At 46.6% G+C, this 21,794-nt stretch overlaps 9 non-coding genes and 1 pseudogene across 9 annotated transcripts; 8 read left to right on the top strand and 2 right to left on the bottom strand.

Moving 5' to 3' along the window:
• The first annotated feature begins 106 nt into the window (after positions 1-106).
• On the top strand, positions 107-269 carry LOC135013487 (U1 spliceosomal RNA). Its single transcript, XR_010212160.1, has one exon. It is a non-coding gene; the product is annotated as a U1 spliceosomal RNA (small nuclear RNA).
• A 674-nt stretch (positions 270-943) lies between these two features.
• LOC135013375 (U1 spliceosomal RNA) lies at positions 944-1,107 on the top strand. The gene has a single exon (XR_010212053.1). It is a non-coding gene; the product is annotated as a U1 spliceosomal RNA (small nuclear RNA).
• Positions 1,108-1,259: 152 nt separating this feature from the next.
• LOC135013504 (U1 spliceosomal RNA) lies at positions 1,260-1,422 on the top strand. Its single transcript, XR_010212177.1, has one exon. It is a non-coding gene; the product is annotated as a U1 spliceosomal RNA (small nuclear RNA).
• Positions 1,423-2,096: 674 nt separating this feature from the next.
• LOC135013349 (U1 spliceosomal RNA) lies at positions 2,097-2,260 on the top strand. The gene has a single exon (XR_010212028.1). It is a non-coding gene; the product is annotated as a U1 spliceosomal RNA (small nuclear RNA).
• A 152-nt stretch (positions 2,261-2,412) lies between these two features.
• Positions 2,413-2,573, top strand: LOC135013588 (U1 spliceosomal RNA). The gene has a single exon (XR_010212249.1). It is a non-coding gene; the product is annotated as a U1 spliceosomal RNA (small nuclear RNA).
• Positions 2,574-3,247: 674 nt separating this feature from the next.
• On the top strand, positions 3,248-3,411 carry LOC135013407 (U1 spliceosomal RNA). Its single transcript, XR_010212082.1, has one exon. It is a non-coding gene; the product is annotated as a U1 spliceosomal RNA (small nuclear RNA).
• A 152-nt stretch (positions 3,412-3,563) lies between these two features.
• On the top strand, positions 3,564-3,726 carry LOC135013522 (U1 spliceosomal RNA). The gene has a single exon (XR_010212192.1). It is a non-coding gene; the product is annotated as a U1 spliceosomal RNA (small nuclear RNA).
• Positions 3,727-4,550: 824 nt separating this feature from the next.
• Positions 4,551-4,713, bottom strand: LOC135013474 (U1 spliceosomal RNA). The gene has a single exon (XR_010212147.1). It is a non-coding gene; the product is annotated as a U1 spliceosomal RNA (small nuclear RNA).
• A 152-nt stretch (positions 4,714-4,865) lies between these two features.
• Positions 4,866-5,029, bottom strand: LOC135013411 (U1 spliceosomal RNA). The gene has a single exon (XR_010212087.1). It is a non-coding gene; the product is annotated as a U1 spliceosomal RNA (small nuclear RNA).
• A 3,497-nt stretch (positions 5,030-8,526) lies between these two features.
• On the top strand, positions 8,527-8,705 carry LOC135013606 (U1 spliceosomal RNA; annotated as a pseudogene).
• The last annotated feature ends 13,089 nt before the right edge of the window (positions 8,706-21,794 follow it).

The raw sequence follows: 21,794 nt of genomic DNA, 5'->3' as shown, positions 1-21,794 counted from the left end.
AGCCTTGTTCTTCTTTCGAGAGTTCCCTTGTGCTGCCTCAGTTGGATCTCCTTCACTTTACAGGGGGGTACCCGAGCAGCGACCCTCCCCAGCTCTAGCCCAACTCCTACTTACCTGCCAGGTGAGATACTATGATCATGAAGGTGCTTCTCCCTGGGCAAGGCTCACCCATTGTACTCTGGGTGTGCTGCTCCTGCAATTTCCCCAAATGTGGGAAACTTGACTGCATAATTTGTGTTTCCCCTGGTCGGCTCTCGTATAATTCAGATCTCTCTGTCTCAGGTCTCTCTCCAGCCTAGTTTGCTGTCTGTTTCCACTTCTCTTTTCTTCAGCCGCTCCCTTCTATACCCTTGTGCACTATCCTGACTTCTCCTCCCGTCTGCTTACTTTGTGCCTTCCAATGCACAATGCAAACTACAGGTAGTGCTGCAGGGCCCACACCCTTTTACTTGCCTTACAGAGCAGCTCTGGAGCTGTTACAGTGCCCAGCTGCTGCAAGAAATCAGCTTGAATGCTTCAGGGGCTGGGGCATAGCCAACATGAGCCCCACACCGAAGGAGGGTGGAGGTGTTTAATGCAAACTAGGGGTCAGACAAGCGCCGCAAAAGGCCACCATGCCCTGCACGCCCCTTTTCTGTTTTCATATGCAGACGAGGGTTGAAGCCAACTTTGACCCACTGCTTGGATGACATCACCATATGCAAATCCATCTGCGGCAGGCCTTCCCCCAGGAATGCTTGCACTAGTTGTTGCATTTGGTTTGTTGTTTGGGGGTGCTTCAGTATTAGGCAGCCTTCTGCCCTCCCATGTTCATCTGAAAATATGTGTTCTCCCTGCAGTTGTTGTCCCCAGATGAGAGTTCCCTTGTGCTGCCTCAGTTGAATCTCCTTAACTTGACAGAGATGTGCCTGAGCAGCGGCCCACCCCAGCTCTATCCCAAATCATACTTATTTTGCATAGGAGATACCATGGTCATGAAGATTATTCTCCCAGGGTGAGGTTCATTCATTGCATTCTGGGTATGCTGACCCCTGTGATTTCCCCAAATGTGGGAAACTCGACTGCTTTATTTGTGGTAGTGGGGGACTGTGTTTGTGTTTTCCTCTGGTCAGCTCTGGTAAAAGTCAGATTTCTTTGTTTCAGATCTTCCTCTAGCCTTGTTCTTCTTTTGAGAGTTCCCTTGTGCTGCCTCAGTTGGATCTCCTTCACTTGACAGGGGGGTGCCCGAGCAGAGACCCTCCCCAGCTCTAGCCCAACTCCTACTTACCTGCCAGGTGAGATACTATGATCATGATGGTGCTTCTCCCAGGGCAAGGCTCACCCATTGCACTCTGGGTGTGCTGCCCCTGCGATTTCCCCAAATGTGGGAAACTTGACTGCATAATTTGTGTTTCCCCTGGTCGGCTCTCGTATAATTCAGATCTCTTTGTCTCAGGTCTCTCTCCAGCCTAGTTTGCTGTCTGTTTCCACTTCTCTTTTCTTCAGCCGCTCCCTTCTATACCCTTGTGCACTATCCTGACTTCTCCTCCCGTCTGCTTACTTTGTGCCTTCCAATGCACAATGCAAACTACAGGTAGTGCTGCAGGGCCCACACCCTTTTACTTGCCTTACAGAGCAGCTCTGGAGCTGTTACAGTGCCCAGCTGCTGCAAGAAATCTGCTTGAATGCTTCAGGGGATGGGGCATGGCCAACATGAGCCCCACACCAAAGGAGGGTGGAGGTGTTTAATGCGAACTAGGGGTCATCCAAGCACCGCAAAAGGCCGCCATGCCCTGCACGCCCCTTTTCTCTTTTCATATGCAGATGAGGGTTGAAGCCAACTTTGACCCACTGCTTGGATGACATCACCGTATGCAAATCCGTCTTCTGCAGAACTTCCCCCAGGAATGCTTGCACTAGTTGTTGCATTTGGTTTGTTGTTTGGGGGTGCTTCAGTATTAGGCAGCCTTCTGCCCTCCCATGTTCATCTGAAAATATGTGTTCTCCCTGCAGTTGTTGTCCCCAGATGAGAGTTCCCTTGTGCTGCCTCAGTTGAATCTCCTTTACTTGACAGAGATGTGCATGAGCAGCGGCCCTCCCCAGCCCTATTCCAAATCATACTTATTTTGCATAGGAGATACCATGGTCATGAAGATTGTTCTCCCAGGGTGAGGTTCATTCATTGCATTTTGGGTATGCTGACCCTTGTGATTTCCCCAAATGTGGGAAACTTGACTGCATTATTTGTGGTAGTGGGGGACTGTGTTTGTGCTTTCCTCTGGTCAGCTCTGGTAAAAGTCAGATTTCTTTGTCTCAGATTTTCCTCTAGCCTTGTTCTTCTTTCGAGAGTTCCCTTGTGCTGCCTCAGTTGGATCTCCTTCACTTTACAGGGGGGTACCCGAGCAGCGACCCTCCCCAGCTCTAGCCCAACTCCTACTTACCTGCCAGGTGAGATACTATGATCATGAAGGTGCTTCTCCCAGGGCAAGGCTCACCCATTGCTCTGGGTGTGCTGCTCCTGCGATTTCCCCAAATGTGGGAAACTTGACTGCATAATTTGTGTTTCCCCTGGTCGGCTCTCGTATAATTCAGATCTCTTTGTCTCAGGTCTCTCTCCAGCCTAGTTTGCTGTCTGTTTCCACTTCTCTTTTCTTGAGCCGCTCCCTTCTATGCCCTTGCGCACTATCCTGACTTCTCCTCCTGTCTGCTTACTTTGTGCCTTCCAACGCACAATGCGAACTACAGGTAGTGCTGCAGGGCCCACACCCTTTTACTTGCCTTACAGAGCAGCTCTGGAGCTGTTACAGTGCCCAGCTGCTGCAAGAAATCAGCTTGAATGCTTCAGGGGCTGGGGCATAGCCAACATGAGCCCCACACCAAAGGAGGGTGGAGGTGTTTAATGCAAACTAGGGGTCAGCCAAGCGCCGCAAAAGGCCACCATGCCCTGCACGCCCCTTTTCTCTTTTCATATGCAGACGAGGGTTGAAGCCAACTTTGACCCACTGCTTGGATGACATCACCATATGCAAATCCATCTGCGGCAGGCCTTCCCCCAGGAATGCTTGCACTAGTTGTTGCATTTGGTTTGTTGTTTGGGGGTGCTTCAGTATTAGGCAGCCTTCTGCCCTCCCATGTTCATCTGAAAATATATGTTCTCCCTGCAGTTGTTGTCCCCAGATGAGAGTTCCCTTGTGTTGCCTCAGTTAAATCTCCTTTACTTGACAGAGATGTGCATGAGCAGCGGCCCTCCCCAGCCCTATTCCAAATCATACTTATTTTGCATAGGAGATACCATGGTCATGAAGATTTTTCTCCCAGGGTGAGGTTTATTCATTGCATTTTGGGTATGCTGACCCCTGTGATTTCCCCAAATGTGGGAAACTTGACTGCATTATTTGTGGTAGTGGGAGGCTGTGTTTGTGATTTCTTCTGGTCAGCTCTGGTAAAAGTCAGATTTCTTTGTCTCAGATTTTCCTTTAGCCTTGTTCTTCTTTCGAGAGTTCCCTTGTGCTGCCTCAGTTGGATCTCCTTCACTTTACAGGGGGGTACCCGAGCAGCGACCCTCCCCAGCTCTAGCCCAACTCCTACTTACCTGCCAGGTGAGATACTATGATCATGAAGGTGCTTCTCCCAGGGCAAGGCTCACCCATTGTACTCTGGGTGTGCTGCTCCTGCGATTTCCCCAAATGTGGGAAACTTGACTGCATAATTTGTGTTTCCCCTGGTCGGCTCTCGTATAATTCAGATCTCTTTGTCTCAGGTCTCTCTCCAGCCTAGTTTGCTGTCTGTTTCCACTTCTCTTTTCTTCAGCCGCTCCCTTCTATACCCTTGTGCACTATCCTGACTTCTCCTCCCGTCTGCTTACTTTGTGCCTTCCAATGCACAATGCAAACTACAGGTAGTGCTGCAGGGCCCACACCCTTTTACTTGCCTTACAGAGCAGCTCTGGAGCTGTTACAGTGGCCAGCTGCTGCAAGAAATCAGCTTGAATGCTTCAGGGGCTGGGGCATAGCCAACATGAGCCCCACACCGAAGGAGGGTGGAGGTGTTTAATGCAAACTAGGGGTCAGTCAAGCGCCGCAAAAGTCCACCATGCCCTGCACGCCCCTTTTCTGTTTTCATATGCAGACGAGGGTTGAAGCCACCTTTGACCAACTGCTTGGATGACATCACCACAAATCCATCTGCGGCAGGCCTTCCCCCAGGAATGCTTGCACTAGTTGTTGCATTTGGTTTGTTGTTTGGGGGTGCTTCAGTATTAGGCAGCCTTCTGCTCCACCCTCCTTTGGTGTGGGGCTCATGTTGGCCATGTCCCATCCCCTGAAGCATTCAAGCAGATTTCTTGCAGCAGCTGGGCACTGTAACAGCTCCAGAGACGCTCTGTAAGGCAAGTAAAAGGGTGTGGGCCCTGCAGCACTACCTGTAGTTTGCATTGTGCATTGGAAGGCACAAAGTAAGCAGACGGGAGGAGAAGTCAGGATAGTGCACAAGGGTATAGAAGGGAGCGGCTGAAGAAAAGAGAAGTGGAAACAGACAGCAAACTAGGCTGGAGAGAGATCTGAGACAAAGATATCTGAATTATACGAGAGCCGACCAGGGGAAACACAAATTATGCAGTCAAGTTTCCCACATTTGGGGAAATCGCAGGGGCAGCACACCCAGAGTGCAATGGGTGAGCCTTGCCCTGGGAGAAGCACCTTCATGATCATAGTATCTCACCTGGCAGGTAAGTAGGAGTTGGGCTAGAGCTGGGGAGGGTCGCTGCTCGGGCACCCCCCTGTTAAGTGAAGGAGATCCAACTGAGGCAGCACAAGGGAACTCTCGAAAGAAGAACAAGGCTAAAGGAAAATCTGAAACAAAGAAATCTGACTTTTACCAGAGCTGACCAGAAGAAATCACAAACACAGCCTCCCACTACCACAAATAATGCAGTCGAGTTTCCCACATTTGGGGAAATCACAGGGGTCAGCATACCCAAAATGCAATGAATGAACCTCACCCTGGGAGAAAAATCTTCATGACCATGGTATCTCCTATGCAAAATAAGTATGATTTGGAATAGGGCTGGGGAGGGCCGCTGCTCATGCACATCTCTGTCAAGTAAAGGAGATTCAACTGAGGCAGCACAAGGGAACTCTCATCTTGGGACAACAACTGCAGGGAGAACATATATTTTCAGATGAACATGGGAGGGCAGAAGGCTGCCTAATACTGAAGCACCCCCAAACAACAAACCAAATGCAACAACTAGTGCAAGCATTCCTGGGGGAAGGCCTGCCGCAGATGGATTTGCATATGGTGATGTCATCCAAGCAGTTGGTCAAAGTTGGCTTCAACCCTCGTCTGCATATGAAAAGAGAAAAGGGGCGTGCAGGGCATGGTGGCCTTTTGCGGCGCTTGGCTGACCCCTAGTTTGCATTAAACACCTCCACCCTCCTTTGGTGTGGGGCTCATGTTGGCTATGCCCCAGCCCCTGAAGCATTCAAGCTGAATTCTTGCAGCAGCTGGGCACTGTAACAGCTCCAGAGCTGCTCTGTAAGGCAAGTAAAAGGGTGTGGGCCCTGCAGCACTACCTGTAGTTCGCAGATGGATTTGCCGCCATAGAATGCGCCTGCTGAATCGTGTTACAGATCCAGAGAGCAATAGTCTGCTTTGAAGCAGGGGTGCCAATCTTGTTGGCTGCATACAGGACAAACAGTGCTTCTGTTTTTCTGACTCTAGCCGTTCTGGCCACGTAAATTTTCAAAGCCCTGACCACATCAAGGGACTCGGAATCCTCCAAGTCACGCGTAGCCACAGGCATCACAATAGGTTGGTTCATATGAAAGGATGATTCCACTTTTAGCAGGAATTGAGGACGGGTCTGCAATTCCGCTGCCACCGCGCTACAACCCCGGCCGACGCAATTGCCGGTCTGAGTAAGGTACCAGAATGTGTGTAAATGGACTTTAGGGTAACCTCCTGCTTGCAGTCAGCAGGGTCCCTGATGGTAGCCGTATCCTGGGATGGCAGCGCTACCTTTTTGGATAAGCGTGTCAATGCTTTATCCACCCTAGGGGAGGATTCCCACCGTATCCTGTCCATTGGCGGGAAAGGATACGCCATAAGAATCCTTTTGGGAATCTGCAGCTTTTTGTCTGGAGATTCCCAAGCTTTTTCACATAATTCGTTCAACTCATGTGAGGGGGGAAAGGTTATCTCAGGTTTCTTTCCCTTATACATGTGTACCCTCGTGTCAGGGACAGGGGACTCTGTGATGTGCAAAACATCTTTTAGTGCAATAATCATATATCGAATACATTTAGCCAATTTTGGCTGTAACTTTGCATCATCGTAGTCGACACTGGAGTCAGAATCCGTGTCGGTATCTGTGTCAACTATTTGGGATAGTGGGCGCTTTTGAGACCCCGAAGGTCCCTGCGACATAGGGACAGGCATGGGTTGACTCCCTGACTGTTCCCTAGCTTCAGCTTTGTCTAATCTCTTGTGTAATAAGTTTACATTAGCACTTAAAACATTCCACATATCCATCCAGTCAGGTGTCGGCGTTGTCGATGGAGACACCACATTAATTTGCTCCTGCTCCTCTCTAGGAGAGCCTTCTACCTCAGACATGTCGACACACGTGTACCGACACACCATACACTCAGGGAATCCTCTTATCTGAGGACAGTTCCCCAACAAGGCCCTTTGGAGAGACAGAGAGAGAGAGTATGCCAGCACACACCCCAGCGCTATATGACCCAGGAAAAAAACACAATAATTTTATGTTTACCCAGTAGCGCTGTATTTCCATATATATATGCGCCTAATTATGTGCCCCCCTCTTCTTTAAGACCCTCTTTCTACCGTGGTATAAGCAGGGGAGAGTCCGTGGAGCTTCCCCTCAGCGGTGCTGTGGAGAAAATGGCGCTGGTGAGTGCTGAGGGAGAAGCCCCACCCCCTCAGCGACGGGCTTCTGTCCCGCTCAAATATAGTAAAAAAAAGGCGGGGGCTCTTATATATATATACAGTGCCTAGCTGCATATATATTTATTTTGCCAAAGAGAGGTCTATATTGCTGCCCAGGGCGTCCCCCCTGCGCCCTTCACCCTTACACTGACTGCCGTGTGAGAGGTGTATGGGAGCAATGGAGCACAGCTTTACTGCTGTGCGTTACCTCAGTGAAGATCATGAAGTCTTCCGCCGCCTCTGAAGTCTTCTTTTCTTCTCATACTCACCCGGCTTCTATCTTCCGGCTCTGCGAGGGGGACGGCGGCGCGGCGCTGGGACGGACGGCGAGGGTGAGACCTGCGTACCGATCCCTCTGGAGCTAATGCTGTACAGTAGCCTAAGAAGCAGAGCCTATCAACTCACAGAAGTAGGTGTGCATCTCTCCCCTCCGCCCCTCGATGCAGGGAGTCTGTTGCCAGCAGGCTCCCTGAAAATAAAAAAATCTAACAAATATACTTTCTGTCAGGAAACTCAGGAGAGCTCCCTGAAAAGCACCCAGTCTCCTCTGGGCACAGTAGTAAACTGAGGTCTGGAGGAGGGGCATAGAGGGAGGAGCCAGTGCACACCCAGATCTAAAGTCTTTCTTAAAGTGCCCATGTCTCCTGCGGAGCCCGTCTATCCCCCATGGTCCTTACGGAGTCCCCAGCATCCTCTAGGACGTAAGAGAAAAATTATGCTGGCAGAAAAATCCAATTGAGTGATTAAACAGCTCCAGAGCTGCTCTGTAAGGCAAGTAAAAGGGTGTGGGCCCTGCAGCACTACCTGTAGTTTGCATTGTGCATTGGAAGCCTAGTTTGCTGTCTGTTTCCACTTCTTTTTTCTTGAGCCCCTCCCGTCTATACCCTTGTGCACTATCCTGACTTCTCTTCCCGTCTGCTTACTTTGTGCCTTCCAAAGCACAATGCAAACTACAGTTAGTGCTGCAGGGCCCACACCCTTTTACTTGCCTTACAGAGCAGCTCTTGAGCTGTTACAGTGCCCAGCTGCTGCAAGAAATCAGCGTGAATGCTTCAGGGGCTGGGGCATGGCCAACATGAGCCCCACACCGAAGGAGGGTGGGGGTGTTTAATGCGAACTAGGGGTCTCGCACAATGCGAACTACAGGTAGTGCTGCAGGGCCCACACCCTTTTACTTGCCTTACAGAGCAGCTCTGGAGCTGTTACAGTGCCCAGCTGCTGCAAGAAATGTGAACTAGGGGTCATCCAAGTGCCGCAAAAGGCCGCCATGCCCTGCACGCCCCTTTTCTCTTTTCATATGCAGACGAGGGTTGAAGCCAACTTTGACCCACTGCTTGGATGACATCGCCATATGCAAATCCATCTGCTGCAGGCCTTCCCCCAGGAATGCTTGCACTAGTTGTTGCATTTGGTTTGTTGTTTGGGGGTGCTTCAGTATTAGGCAGCCTTCTGCCCTCCCATGTTCATCTGAAAATATGTGTTCTCCCTGCAGTTGTTGTCCCCAGATGAGAGTTCCCTTGTGCTGCCTCAGTTGAATCTCCTTTACTTGACAGAGATGTGCCTGAGCAGCGGCCCTCCCCAGCCCTATCCCAAATCATACTTATTTTGCATAGGAGATACCATGGTCATGAAGACTGTTCTCCCAGGGAGCGGTTCATTCATTGCATTCTGGGTATGCTGACCCCTGTGATTTCCCCAAATGTGGGAAACTCGACTGCATTATTTAATGCGAACTAGGGGTCATCCAAGCACCGCAAAAGGCCGCCATGCCCTGCATACCCCTTTTCTCTTTTCATAAGCAGACGAGGTTTGAAGCCAACTTTGACCCACTGCTTGGATGACATCACTTGCTGCCTTTCCAATGAAGCAAGTTTAATTTAATAATAGGTGAAAAACCATCCCTACAAAGGTGTTAATCAGATACTTGGCTTTGTGGACACTTTTCAGAGCACAAATTTGTTAGCATAAAATAAAGCCAGAAAATGAAGAGCTGTTTAATCACTCAATTGGATTTTTCTGCCAGCATATTTCTTTTTCTCTGCAACCCACTGCTAAATTGTGCTTCCTAGCTGTTTTTATAAAATCACTGAATCAAATCTAACTCTGATTACATCAGAGAAGGCCAGGTACCCTACACCATAACAGGGGGTTTGAAATTTTGACTTGTCTACTTAAAGATCACCAAAATCTGATAACAAGGTCAATTAAGTCTCTGGGTGGGATTGAACCACCAACCTTTTGGTTAATAGCCTTACACACTAACTGATTGCGCCACAGCAACACTTTGCAAAAGTCCATACTGACAAAGGCTAATAAGCATTCATCTAGAACGATTCCTAGAAACATTTTAAAAAGTCAATAATGTGGAGAGTTTTTGTAAGATGTTTCTTCCATCAACCAATGAAGAAACACATTGGTACTTTCCCATGATGAGTGAGTGCTTCAGGATCTTTTGCACTTACATGTGCAGCAGAGTACTGTAATGGAAGTGCTGGGTCCATAACCCAGAGGTAGGCAGATTGAAACTATCCTCTGCTATATGCATTTTTTTTTGTTAATTAAAGTAATCCAAAACTGGGATTGATATTTTTGCTCTTTTATTTTTACTTAAAGTACAATAACTTTTACCATTTTAATTTGTTTTAATAGTATATTGACAGTATTGTTTTCTTTTAAAAATCCAATTAATTTTCTTTACCCGATTATTAAAATGGTAATTGACAAAAACAAACTACATTGTCACCAGAAGAGCAATACAAAATGTACAAGTGATATATTAAAATCATCTTTCCAGCTTGAATTTCAATGATGCATTGGGGCAACGATTTTGTGAGAAACATCTTCACCCTTAAATAAAGATTTTCTTAATTCCTTACCTGTGTGCTAATTAGATATCACCTTGTTTTCATATTAAACAGACTTCCACATGAGAAAACAGCAAAGATGCAGTGGCGTTAATGTTTCCTGGTGTCAACCTGTATTATTTCCGTAGATATTGAAATGAGGATGCATCTTGCTGCCTTTCCAATGAAGCAAGTTTAATTTAGTAATAGGTGAAAAACCATCCCTACAAAGATGTTAATCAGATACTTGGCTTTGTGGACACTTTTCTGAGAACAAATTTGTTATCATAAAAATAAAGCCAGAAAATGAAGAGATGTTTAATCACTCAATTGGATTTTTCTGCCAGCATTTTTCTTTTTCTCTGCAACCCACTGCTAAATTGTGCTTCCTACCTGTTTTTATAAAATCACTTAATCAAATCTAACTCTGATTACATCAGAGAAGGCCAGGTACCCTACACCATAAGAGGGGGTTTGCAATTTTGACTTGTCTACTTAAATATCACCAAAATCTGATCACAAGGTCAATTACGTCCCTGGGTGGGATTGAACCACCAACCTTTTGATAAATAGCTGAACACACTAACCGATTGCGCCACAGAGACACTTTGCAGAAAATACATACTGACAAAGACTAATAAGCATTCATCTAGAACGTTTCCTAGAAAAACTTTAAAAAGTCAATAATCTGGAGAGTTTTTGTAAGATGTTTCTTCCAGCAACCAATGAAGAAACACATTGGTACTTTCGCATGATGAGTGAGTGCTTCAGGATCTCTTGCACTTACATGTGCAGCAGAGTACTGCAATGGAAGCATGCTGGGCCCATAACCCAGAGGTAGGCAGATTGAAACTATCCTTTGCTATATGCATTATTTTTTTGTACATTAAAGTAATTCATAACTGGGATTGATATTTTAGCTTTTATTTTTACTTAAAGTACAATAACTTTTACCATTTTAATTTGTTTTAATAGTATATTGACAGTATTGTTTTCTTTCAAAAATCCAAGCCACTGCATCTTTGCTGTTTTCTCATATGGAAGTCTGTTTAATGTGAAAACAAGGTGATATCTAATTAGCACACAGGTAAGGAATTAAGAAAATCTTTATTTAAGGGTGAAGATGTTTCTCACAAAATCGTTGCCCCAATGCATCATTGAAATTCAAGCTGGAAAGATGATTTTAATATATCACTTGTACATTTTGTATTGCTCTTCTGGTGACAATGTAGTTTGTTTTTGTCAATTACCATTTTAATAATCGGGTAAAGAAAATTAATTGGATTTTTGAAAGAAAACAATACTGTCAATATACTATTAAAACAAATTAAAATGGTAAAAGTTATTGTACTTTAAGTAAAAATAAAAGCTAAAATATCAATCCCAGTTTTGGATTACTTTAATGAACAAAAAAAAATGCATATAGCAAAGGATAGTTTCAATCTGCCTACCTCTGGGTTATGGGCCCAGCATGCTTCCAGTGCAGTACTCTGCTACACATGTAAGTGCAAGAGATCCTGAAGCACTCACTCATCATGCGAAAGTACCAATGTGTTTCTTCATTGGTTGCTGGAAGAAACATCTTACAAAAACTCTCCAGATTATTGACTTTTTAAAGTTTTTCTAGGAAACGTTCTAGATGAATGCTTATTAGTCTTTGTCAGTATGTACTTTTTGCAAAGTGTCTCTGTGGCGCAATCGGTTAGTGTGTTCAGCTATTAATCAAAAGGTTGGTGGTTCGGACTTCCGGTTCCGGGACCCATGGAGTGAGTCTCTCATCGCCGGAGCTCCGTCCTACAGCCCGCCGCACTGAACCTTTTCAAGGCTGCTACAGCCTCCACACCGCCCAGATTACCCCTGGTGAGACCCGTGATCACGATGGATCGTTTCGTGACACCCGTAACCGCGGCTACACAGGCCCCCGCTGGCGCACCCACGAGACTGGAGAAGCGCCGCGCGGGAAGCAATATGGCGCCTGGCGCCGGACCTGAAGTTACCTCTCCTGCCTCTAAGAAAGCCGCGGCGGAGGGGACTGAATATGCAGGCTCACAGGTATGCAGAGATCCGGAGGCTCCGGTAACATATGGAGACGTTGTGGCAGCAATAAAAGCCACTATGGCCCCCCTGCTTTCACAGGCTGTCAGTGATATAACAACACAGCTGCAGCACTTACAGCAGAGGGTCACACACACTGAATCTCAACTGCATGCTGCCACACATGACATAGAAGGGCTGCACCACTCAGTGAAATCTCTAACTACAGAGAACTATCAGATATGGAATAAATTAGATGATATGGAAAATCGCGCAAGAAGAAATAATATCAGAATTGTGGGACTGCCGGAATCACTTAAAGGCACGGCACTGGCTCATTTTGCCCGAGTCACCCTTCCCGCAATTTTGAATATAGAACGGGAATGCAATGATTTAGTGATTGAAAGAATTCACCGTGTGGGTCCTATGCCCACCCCCAATAAACCGCGCCCACGTGTAACTTTGTTCCGCTGTCTGAACTACCTTCATAAAGTAGCATTCTGGTCCGCGTCTCGCAAAATGAGGGATATCCAGTGGGAGGGTAACAAGCTCTTCATATTCCAGGACTATTCAGTGGAACTGACCCGGGCCCGCAAAGCTTTTTCTCCTATTTGCACTCAACTTGTCTCAGAGGGCCGCAAGTTTGGCCTGTTATATCCCGCTCGCCTGCGCATTTACGAAGGTACCTCCCACAAAGATTTCTTAACACCTGCTGACGCAGCGGCCTACCTCCGTAATATATCCAGAGAAGACAGCGCGGACATTTCTGATCTCCCTTCAGCGACAAATTGATCATTTCCTGCTGAATGTTCACCTGCAGTTTAGTAGCTCATTAGGCATAGACTGCCTTGATTTATTTTGTTAGAGCAACAATGACTCACAGGCACTATGGTAGCTATCGCTACTCCACAATTACTTTAACTGCTCTAAGATGTTGTTTTGACCGATTCTCTGCTTTTTTCTTTTGAAATATTCTAACCTAAGCGCATACTTTACAGATACAAATTGAAAAAGCGCTATGTTGGTCGGGACATATCCCATTATGCTGCATTTTCATGTTATACAGCCGTCTCCACTACATTAGCCACAGGTTGTATACTATATACCGCTCACTGCATATTGCATATATTATATCATAATATTATATTGCTTCTTGGAGCATTTGGTTACATAGCTCAGTTACTAGGGGTCTCTGGGTGGGATTTGTTTATGTATATCGCGGTGGGGAGGGGCTCCTCCTTTCCTGCTGGTACACACTGCTTAATGCCGGGGTTCGAGATTGCCACCACTGGTAGTCGCCCATGCTCGTTGACCGGAGGTCACTGGTCACAGAAATATTGGCTATTTATCACAGTATCCTCTTTTCAATTGTATGGCCTGTTATATAATACTACTTTCTATTTCTATCTCCTCTTTTCCCCACCTGTTTTGTCTCTTCCCTCCCCCCTCCTCCCCACCCCCCGTCCTCAGGCAGGTGATGATGCTCATTCCCCTTATGTGAATGGTTTACGGGTCCTCTGTTTTGCCCTTTCCTCTGAATTATGCCTAACCTGATAGTGGGATCTTGGAATGTCGGGGGCTTTAACTCCCCAGCAAAGAGACGGAAAATACTCCTATATTTAGGTAAACAGCACATAGACATGGCATTCCTACAAGAAACGCACCTAACTCCAGAGGAAACGGCAAAATTGAATGCCCTGAACTGGCGGGTTTTAGGTTTCAGCTCTTACAATTCCAAAGCCAGAGGGGTTGTCATATTGGCGAAACGTTCTGTGACCACTGAAATCCTGACCACAGTCACTGATCCTGAAGGTCGTTATGTGATACTGTCTGTTAAGCTTAATGGTAGAGTTTACACACTATGTAACGTATATGCACCCAACATTTATTCCAAAAATTTCTTTCAGTCTTTACTCGCCAAACTAACCCCCCTTCTCACAGACCCCTTAATACTCTGTGGCGATTTGAACCTTATCTCTTCCCCCTATTTGGACCGATCCCACACACCAACAAAACCTCTTTCACTACCCAAACTCGGGGTCCCTCTATTAGCCGACAGCCTACAGACGGTAGATATCTGGAGAGCTTTACATCCCACAGAGAAGGAATACACATGTCTCTCAGCGGCCCATCACACGCTATCTAGGATAGACTATATTTTACTGTCCCATGCTCTACTACCGAACGTATCAGATTCACAAATTGAGACAATCTCCTTATCGGACCATGCCCTAGTCACTGCAACGCTCCACTTCCCAGACATACCGCACTCTCCCAGATTGTGGAGATTCCCCTCCTATCTCGCTCACTCCCTGAAATTCCAGCAAAGGTTGGAATCCTCTTGGGAGGCCTTTAAAACTAACAACGCGTCACATTTAGAGGAAAATCCAATTCTATTTTGGATGACTGCAAAATCAGTTCTCCGGGGAGACATTATATCCTATGTCTCAGCTACCAATAAAAAATATGCCTCTCAATATTTGGAGTTCCAGAGACCCTTGTCGACAGCCTATCAGCAATACAAATCCTTTCCGACCCCTCAAAATCGCCTTATATACATCGAAGCCAAAGCCCACTTTGATGAATTCATGTCCTCCATGGGTAATAGGTATTCATTCTCGGTGAACTATCGGTTCTACAAATTTGGTAATAAAACGGGCAAATTGCTGACGACACTCCTCATGGGCTCCCGCCCTCCCATGGTCACTCACCCTTTGTATACCCCTGCTGGCACATTAACTACTAATAATCAGGAGATTTCTGATGTTATGAAAACATTTTACGAGGATCTATATTCCTCTTCCTCAAACTCCACCCCTTCTACTCCTCCCACCCAGTCACCATGGCCCAAGAACTTTTGGGATAACCTTTCTGCTCCCCAGCTTCAGGCTTCCATGACATCACCATTGCTGGCGCCCATCTCATTGGAAGAAGTCCGGAGTGTCATTGGACAGTTTGGCAGAGATAAGGCACCGGGCCCTGATGGCTTTAGTGCCGACTTTTATAAAATTCTTTTACCCCGAATAGGGGACACACTGGTGTCCGTCCTCAATGCGATTCTGTCTTCTGATACTCTTCCTAAACACTTTAACACTGCCATCCTCAAAGTCCTCCCTAAACCTGGTAGAGACTTATCCCAACCAGGGTCATATCGCCCAATTTCACTCTTAAATCTTGATTACAAACTACTTACTAAAATCTTAGCTAACCGGATTAAATTATTACTCCCTCATATCATACATAAAGATCAAACTGGGTTTATTTGGGGCAGACACTCGGAGATCAATGTAAGGAGAGTTCTTTCTGCCATTTATGTCTCCTCCTCCTCTTCAAATACCCCTTCCTCCCTTCCAGTTATTCTATCACTCGACGCGGAAAAAGCGTTTGATATGGTGAATTGGGATCATCTTTTTTCCACACTCCTACAATTTGGCTTCCCAGTAGATTTTGTAAATCTTCTAAAACTTCTCTACACGGCCCCACAAACACAGATATCCTGCAATGGAGTTCTCTCTTCTCCCTTTGAGATTCAGAGAGGTACCAGGCAGGGGTGCCCACTTTCACCCTTACTGTTTGCAGTAGCATTGGAACCCCTGGCGATTGCCCTACGCCAATCGAGTGTAATTAAAGGAATTCAAATAGGAGATATTGACCTTCGCCTTGCCCTCTTTGCCGATGATATGCTACTATTTGTTTCAGATCCATCGACCTCTATCCCAGAGATCCTTGGAATGATACAGGCATTCGGAGTTAGGGCGGGGTATAGGGTCAATGTGGCCAAATCAGAACTTTTACCATTAGGTCCCTCCTCACGTACTATTTCCACACTACTCCCAGATCTCTCATTCAAAATAGCCCTCACTAAGATCACATACCTAGGGATTCAAATCCCAGCAAACCTCTCCAGGCTTTATGAAGAAAATTTTACCCCTGTTCTTGCACGTATTACCGCACTACTGGATGGTTGGAAATTGTTACCTCTATCCTTGATAGGGAGAATAGCTGTGTTACAAAGTATTGTTTTCCCAAAGATATTTTACCTCATGCAGATGCTCCCAGTCCGCCTTACTAAACATGATATTCAATATCTACGGAAAATTATGTCAAGGTTTTTATGGAAAGGCAAGAAGGCGTTCATTGCTTTGGATAAACTGATGGCACCCAAGTCCGCAGGCGGATTTGGTGTTCCAGATTACGCATCCTACTCAATGGCATCCCTATTTAGATGTGCTGCTGACTGGCTGTTTGACAGGGAACTCTATACAGACTCCGCTCTAGATGAGGCACTATTCACTCCTTACTCCCCGGGGGCATTACTCCTATCTAAACCCTCACTGATCCCGACCCACATCCTTGCTAACCCCCTTTTTAGGGATATCTATTATAACTGGCGCGCTTTACACAAGAAATTTAAATGCAATCCTGAGGAATCTATATGCATCCCGCTATGGGGTAATCCAGCTTTCCCCCCGTCCCTCCTTAACTCAAATTACCGACTCTGGAAAGAGAAAGGACTCTCAAACTCTTCCAAAGTATTTGACCCGGGAGGATCCATGTACTCCTTCACATCGCTCCAAGAGAAATATAGCCTACCCCACTCTCATTTTTTCATGTATCTACAGACACGACACTATCTAGGCTTGGCTACCCACAGGAGTACTACCTCACAAGAAACTCCCTTATCTACTAACCCACTACAGCTTTCGCTTAAAACACATAGAATAGGCCCGACACGCATTAGACAAATATACTCTATTCTGACATCTAGCACAACAGACTGTAGATGGGAAAGACTACTTCACCAATGGAGTAAAGATATACCTACTCTGACTGCCCATCACCAACTCAGTGATCATTATGTTTCTAGCTTGAAAGCCCTGGCCTCACCTTACTTACAGGAGGTCCACCTCCGTACGTTACAGAGAGCCTATATTTCCCCGAGCCAACATGCTAAGTTTCACCCCACGGAAACTGGGGAATGTCCCAAATGTCATATACGTACGGCTTCCTTCTATCATATGTTCTGGGAATGTGGTCGGATTAAACGTTTCTGGAACAAACTTCTGGCTTACATTAATAAGCTTTTGAATATACATGTAACAGCAACACCCCTATCTTGTTTGTGTGCAAATTTCTCCGAATGGCATTTAGGACCTGAGAAACGGCGAACTATACCATTTCTCACAATTTTGGTAACAGTCTCAAAGAAAATTATTTTATCACACTGGTTGTCACCCTCTCCCCCTACACTCGGGGAAGTTCATGGTAAACTTCTACAGATACTATACTATGATAGGAAATCGGTCCAAGCCAATATAGAGGTGGGGGTTAAAACTTTTTACAAAAAGTGGGGTCTTTATATAGAGTCACGAGATCAGTCCACACAAGCCCAGATATTTAAAGTCTTTGAACAAACTGAATGGTTTCTCCATAGGAAACTATTAGAAGAATCTACCTCATAACCATCCATGCAGTTTAGGCTATTCAGTCCTAGGGTTGACCTCCTCCAGACCCTGCCAGGAGATTGATATATTCACTGCTATTTTTCCTCGATTCAATTGTCAGGAGCATCTTTCCCTCCTTCCCCATTTACCCTAATGTATTTCCCTACCCCATCTTCTTTCTTCTCTCTCTGTACTTTTTTCTCATCTTCATGTGAAAACAAATTGATTTTTGAATGATGTTTTAATGGTTAGCTTTAAGGAACATCTTCCTGAGGGTTTTATGGTACAAATAGTGCATACCTGAAACACGGGAACATATGCCTTTTTCACTACTTTTATTCCCATGCTCAGATAAGATTGTATGTTTTCTTTTCGATACAGTTTGATGTACCTACCTACATGATATAATTGTTTACTTCATCAAATGCTACCGATTTGTTCCTGTTTGACTTTATACTCTATGAAAATCAAAATAAACAGATTTATAAAAAAAAAAAAGGTTGGTGGTTCAATCCCACCCAGGGACGTAATTGACCTTGTGATCAGATTTTGGTGATATTTAAGTAGACAAGTCAAAATTGCAAACCCCCTCTTATGGTGTAGGGTACCTGGCCTTCTCTGATGTAATCAGAGTTAGATTTGATTAAGTGATTTTATAAAAAAACAGCTAGGAAGCACAATTTAGCAGTGGGTTGCAGAGAAAAAGAAAAATGCTGGCAGAAAAATCCAATTGAGTGATTAAACAGCTCTTCATTTTCTGGCTTTATTTTTATGATAACAAATTTGTTCTCTGAAAAGTGTCCACAAAGCCAAGTATCTGATTAACATATTTGTAGGGATGGTTTTTCACCTATTACTAAATTAAACTTGCTTCATTGGAAAGGCAGCAAGATGCATCCTCATTTCAATATCTACTGAAATAATACAGGTTGACACCAGGAAACATTAACGCCACTGCATCCTTGCTGCTTTCTCATGTGGAAGTCTGTTTAATGTGAAAACAAGGTGATATCTAATTAGCACACAGGTAAGGAATTAAGAAAATCTTTATTTAAGGGTGAAGATGTTTCTCACAAAATCGTTGCCCCAATGCATCATTGAAATTCAAGCTGGAAAGATGATTTTAATATATCACTTGTACATTTTGTATTGCTCTTCTGGTGACAATGTAGTTTGTTTTTGTCAATTACCATTTTAATAATAGGGTAAAGAAAATTAAGTGGATTTTTGAAAGAAAACAATACTGTCAATATACTATTAAAACAAATTAAAATGGTAAAAGTTATTGTACTTTAAGTAAAAATAAAAGCTAAAATATCAATCCCAGTTTTGGATTACTTTAGTGAACAAAAAAAAATGCATATAGCAAAGGATAGTTTCAATCTGCCTACCTCTGGGTTATGGGCCCAGCATGCTTCCATTGCAGTACTCTGCTGCACATGTAAGTGCAAGAGATCCTGAAGCACTCACACATCATGCGAAAGTACCAATGTGTTTCTTCATTGGTTGCTGGAAGAAACATCTTACAAAAACTCTCCAGATTATTGACTTTTTAAAGTTTTTCTAGGAAACGTTCTAGATGAATGCTTATTAGTCTTTGTCAGTATATAGTTTTTGCAAAGTGTCTCTGTGGCGCAATCGGTTAGTGTGTTCAGCTATTAATCAAAAGGTTGGTGGTTCAATCCCACCCAGGGACGTAATTGACCTTGTGATCAGATTTTGGTGATATTTAAGTAGACAAGTCAAAATTGCAAACCCCCTCTTATGGTGTAGGGTACCTGGCCTTCTCTGATGTAATCAGAGTTAGATTTGATTAAGTGATTTTATAAAAAAACAGCTAGGAAGCACAATTTAGCAGTGGGTTGCAGAGAAAAAGAAAAATGCTGGCAGAAAAATCCAATTGAGTGATTAAACAGCTCTTCATTTTCTGGCTTTATTTTTATGATAACAAATTTGTTCTCTGAAAAGTGTCCACAAAGCCAAGTATCTGATTAACATCTTTGTAGGGATGGTTTTTCACCTATTACTAAATTAAACTTGCTTCATTGGAAAGGCAGCAAGATGCATCCTCATTTCAATATCTACGGAAATAATACAGGTTGACACCAGGAAACATTAACGCCACTGCATCTTTGCTGTTTTCTCATGTGGAAGTCTGTTTAATGTGAAAACAAGGTGATATCTAATTAGCACACAGGTAAGGAATTAAGAAAATCTTTATTTAAGGGTGAAGATGTTTCTCACAAAATCGTTGCCCCAATGCATCATTGAAATTCAAGCTGGAAAGATGATTTTAATATATCACTTGTACATTTTGTATTGCTCTTCTGGTGACAATGTAGTTTGTTTTTGTCAATTACCATTTTAATAATCGGGTAAAGAAAATTAAGTGGATTTTTGAAAGAAAACAATACAGTCAATTATAAGGGCACGGTCGTGCCCTTATATTAAGGCTGAATCGAACAAACGGAATTCTCCCATAGGGAACTTCTGAGATGGGGGCATGGTGTTTGAGGGGCTACACCTCAAAACTGATTGGACGTACTGAGCTGAAATTTGGTATGGACGCGTAGAATCGTCACCCGCTGCTGCAGGACAAATTTCAGGGCAAAATAATAAAAAATGAGGAATTGGGAGTAAGCTAAATTTCCAACTGTCAGTTTTTTTCTGCCACTCCCTCTGTGGCTTTTTGACAACGTTTTCCCATAGAGTGAATGAAGATTTTTTTGGGAAGGCATAAGTCAGGATAGAGGACGAATTAAGACTTGGGGTTTGTTTTACTAGATAGAGTATGCCCCAGTGTAGTGCCTTTTGGGGTTGTGGTTTTTCAGAAAGTTATAGGGTTTTTTTTAATTAAGAGAAATATGCCCCATTATAGAGATAGGGCATTTCAATTTGTTGAGCCTGCGCAGTGACCGCCAGCAGGGGGTGTACAGAGAGTAGCTCTGGCAGTTGGGCACGAGGAGACAGAGCGGGAAGGAGTCACGTGGAGCTGCAGGAGGACAGCCAGCGGTTCCCGGCGTGTGAGTTCATTGAGGTCCATGAAGCGGGAGGAGATCGCCGGAGCTGCGTAGCACTGGGTGAGTTCTGTCAGGCAGCCCACCGCTGTGTACCCAGCTTCCACTTCTCCCCCGCGTGTCCGGCCACCCTCCCCTCCCGCCCGCCCGGCCACCCTCCCCTCCCGCCCGCCCGCCCGCCCGCCCGCTCGCCCGCCCGCTCGCCCGCTGTGTGCCCGGCCGCCCGCCGGACCTTCCCTGGTGGCTGCCTGCGTCTCCTCCCCGCGTCTGTAGTGCGGCTGGCAGTAGGAGGCGCCTCGGGCAGCTGTGTCCGGCCACTCCTCCCTCCTCCTCCTCCCGCTGTGTCCGGCCCTCCCTCCGTGCAGTATGCGGTATTTATCAAGGTCTCTATGGTCACCAGTCACCCCCCCCTCCCCCTCTCGCCCTCCCTGCTGTGTGTCCGTCTCCCTTCCCCCCCCCTGCTGTGTGTCCGTCGCCCCCCCCTTGCCCTCCCTGCTGTGTGTCCCCCCCCTCCTCCCTGCAGTGTGTTCCCCCCCGCGCCCTCCCTGCTGTGTGTCCGGCCACCCTCCCCTCCTCCCGCTGTGTCCGGCCACCCTCCCCTCCTCCCGCTGTGTCCGGCCACCCCCCCCTCCCGCTGTGTCCGGCCACCCCCCCCTCTCGCTGTGTCCGTCCACCCCCCCTCCCGCTGTGTCCGGCCACCCCCCCCTCCCGCTGTGTCCGGCCACCCCCCCCTCCCGCTGTGTCTGGCCACCCCCCCCTCCCGCTGTGTCCGGCCACCCTCCCCTCCTCCCGCTGTGTCCGGCCACCCCCCCCTCCCGCTGTGTCCGGCCACCCCCCCCTCCCGCTGTGTCCGTCCACCCCCCCTCCCGCTGTGTCCGGCCACCCCCCCTCCCGCTGTGTCCGGCCACCCCCCCTCCCGCCTTGTCCGGCCACCCCCTCTCCTCCCGCTGTGTCCGGCCACCCCCCCTCCTCCCGCTGTGTCCGGCCACCCCCCTCCTCCCGCTGTGTCCGGCCACCCCCCCTCCTCCCGCTGTGTCCGGCCACCCCCCCTCCTCCTCTCTGCTGTGTGTCCGTTCTCCCCCCGCCCTCCCTGCTGTGTGTCCGTCCCCCCCCCCCGCCCTCCCTGCTGTCCGTCCCCCCCGCCCTCCCTGCAGCGCCTGACACACGCACACGCAGCGCCTGACACACACGCACACACGCAGCACCTGACACACACACACAGACGCAGCACCTGACACTCACACGGACCTGACACACACGCACACACTCACACGCAGCGCCTTACACACACAGACACGCAGCGCCTGACACACACAGACACGCAGCGCCTGACACACACACACTCACGCACCTGACACACACACTCACGCACCTGACACACACACACACACTCACGCACCTGACACACACACACTCACGCACCTGACACACGCACACTCACGCACCTGACACACGCACACGGCACGCAGCACCTGACACACACACACAGCACCTGACACACACACACGCAGCACCTGACACACAGA

The sequence above is a fragment of the Pseudophryne corroboree genome, unplaced genomic scaffold (assembly GCF_028390025.1).
Source record: "Pseudophryne corroboree isolate aPseCor3 unplaced genomic scaffold, aPseCor3.hap2 scaffold_271, whole genome shotgun sequence".
Taxonomy (NCBI): domain Eukaryota; kingdom Metazoa; phylum Chordata; class Amphibia; order Anura; family Myobatrachidae; genus Pseudophryne; species Pseudophryne corroboree.
This window is presented reverse-complemented; position numbering and strand designations above follow the sequence as displayed.